The 2,500-nt window shown below is 58.2% G+C and overlaps 1 non-coding gene across 1 annotated transcript in view; it reads left to right on the top strand.

The window, feature by feature from the left end:
• Positions 1–1,922: 1,922 nt before the first annotated feature.
• Positions 1,923–2,500, top strand: part of LOC124772930 — a 1,909-nt gene continuing 1,331 nt past the window's right edge. The window contains exon 1 of the ribosomal RNA XR_007014383.1: positions 1,923–2,500. This exon is cut by the window's right edge and continues 1,331 nt beyond it. This is a non-coding gene — a ribosomal RNA (small subunit ribosomal RNA).

The following is a 2,500-nucleotide window of genomic DNA, read 5'->3' on the forward strand; positions in this document are numbered from 1 at the left end:
CGCTAACGTAACCCACGTTGTCCGCTAACGTAACCCACGTTGTCCGCTAACGTAACCCACGTTGTCCGCTAACGTAACCCACGTTGTCCGCTAACGTAACCCACGTTGTCGCCTAAACCTGCTCTGTAATTGTTATACGACTCGTTCAATTAGTGTAGTGTTGCCCACCCGCAACCCTCGCAATATAGTTCGCTACTCGCACTGCCCGCTCCCCTGTGTATCGCTTCATGTTAAACACCTTGCAAGTCTTGCTGACTTTCCACATGCTCCTGCTGTACACTGTAATGTGGATGGCAGCAGGACGTACATGCCGCGCCCCCCCCCCCCCCCCACACCTCCCCACGTCCCCACCTTGCCCCCTGCCTTCGCAAGCTGGTTGGTGAGAAGTTTGCATGTTCAATGCCCTTCGCATGCGACGTACTCAGGCTACGTTGTGGTGCGGCCTGTGTCAACTGTCCGCTGATGTCGTACGCGTAAACCACAATCTGTACTGCACATTCGTCCTTATGTACTGAATGATACATCGTGGCACATGTGTGACCGTACAACGACTGCGCCCAAAAACGGCGGACCATACAGTGCAAATATTGTGCACGCAGCTACGTGTCGTCTCCCTATGACAGCTGGATTGCAGTGTGGTACGCCATAGAGACGTGTGGGAGGAACGGACGCCGTGGATGGCGATCAGCATGAGCTGTCTGTTGATGTATTCGGACCTAGTCGTCTCTCCTCACACACCGTGATAGCATGGTGCACCGCGTTCCATATCTGCGACATGCTACAGAGGCCGGTTGACAGTCGTTCGAGCAATGGACATCGCATACGTACGGGGGCCACCTTCCACGTATTGTCTAGGCGTGCACATTTTGTTGCGTGTATGTGGGCAGACGTAGTGTGGTGTGACACCTGACACAGGCATGCAATAATCGTGGAAGTTGCAAATGGCGATGGACGCATACGTTTTCTGGTGAAGTTACGCAAATGAACAAATGGTAACCCGTTGTGGTGCGGTTGTTCTCGCTAGGGGTGAATCGGTGATGGCGACGGTAGGTTGAGGTACTAACCGGTTGTTCCAGCGATACCCACCATGCCGACGAAACTGAACGGCATCTGGGTGTGAAGCGATACGCGGCGGTGGCTGGGTGGGACCGTCCCCGGCCGGTGAGGGGGCGCCTCCCGGCGTGCTGGCCGCGCGGTGCGTGGGCGCACGCGCTACAGCCGGCTGGTGGGGGCGGCCAGTGGCAGGCGCGCCGGCCGACGGACGCGGCAGGCGTCGCAGCTGCGCGCCGGCGCACCCTGCGCGCGGCGCCGTGCGGCCAAAGTAGGTCCTCGCGGGCCCGGTGCGAAGCGCGGTGGACATCTTCAGTGTGCTGGTCCGATTGAGGACTGTGTGCGTTGAGGATGCGCCGCCGCCCGGCGCTCGGCGCCGCGACGCCGTCTGCTGCTCGGTCGCCCCAGCGGTTCTCGCTGGTGGTTTGTATCGCAGCTGTGCGGATGTGTTGGCGCGTGCGCTGTGCTGGGAGAGTTCGCTTCGGCACCCAAGTGGGGCTTTTGTCCTTCTGTGGCGCTGGCGTTGGAGCTGCCGGTCACCGTAGGTGGCGCGTGTTGTCTCCCGCCGGCAATGCCACGACAGCACGCTCCCGGGCCTCTGTCGGCAGCGGCAAGCTCAGTTGGGAGCACGGGTGGTCGCACCGAAAGCGTCTACTCGCCTAACTCCGGGCGATTGCGCCTCTCTCGAACCCGACCAAGTACTTGGGACGGCGCTGCGCGCCGCCGGGACCTGAGAGGGTTTCGAGGTGTATTGTGCAGGGGAGCTCAGCCTCCTCCTGTTTGCAGAATGATTGAGCGGACGCTTGCGTGTTCGCGCGGGCCCCCGGGACACACTCCCGGGCGGCCGGCTGCTCAGCTCTAGTTGACGCAGCTCCCTGGTTGATCCTGCCAGTAGTCATATGCTTGTCTCAAAGATTAAGCCATGCATGTCTCAGTACAAGCCGCATTAAGGTGAAACCGCGAATGGCTCATTAAATCAGTTATGGTTCCTTAGATCGTACCCACGTTACTTGGATAACTGTGGTAATTCTAGAGCTAATACATGCAAACAGAGTCCCGACCAGAGATGGAAGGGACGCTTTTATTAGATCAAAACCAATCGGTCGGCTCGTCCGGTCCGTTTGCCTTGGTGACTCTGAATAACTTTGGGCTGATCGCACGGTCCTCGTACCGGCGACGCATCTTTCAAATGTCTGCCTTATCAACTGTCGATGGTAGGTTCTGCGCCTACCATGGTTGTAACGGGTAACGGGGAATCAGGGTTCGATTCCGGAGAGGGAGCCTGAGAAACGGCTACCACATCCAAGGAAGGCAGCAGGCGCGCAAATTACCCACTCCCGGCACGGGGAGGTAGTGACGAAAAATAACGATACGGGACTCATCCGAGGCCCCGTAATCGGAATGAGTACACTTTAAATCCTTTAACGAGTATCTATTGGAGGGCAAGTCT

This window comes from Schistocerca piceifrons, unplaced genomic scaffold, assembly GCF_021461385.2.
Source record: "Schistocerca piceifrons isolate TAMUIC-IGC-003096 unplaced genomic scaffold, iqSchPice1.1 HiC_scaffold_943, whole genome shotgun sequence".
Taxonomy (NCBI): Eukaryota; Metazoa; Arthropoda; class Insecta; order Orthoptera; family Acrididae; genus Schistocerca; species Schistocerca piceifrons.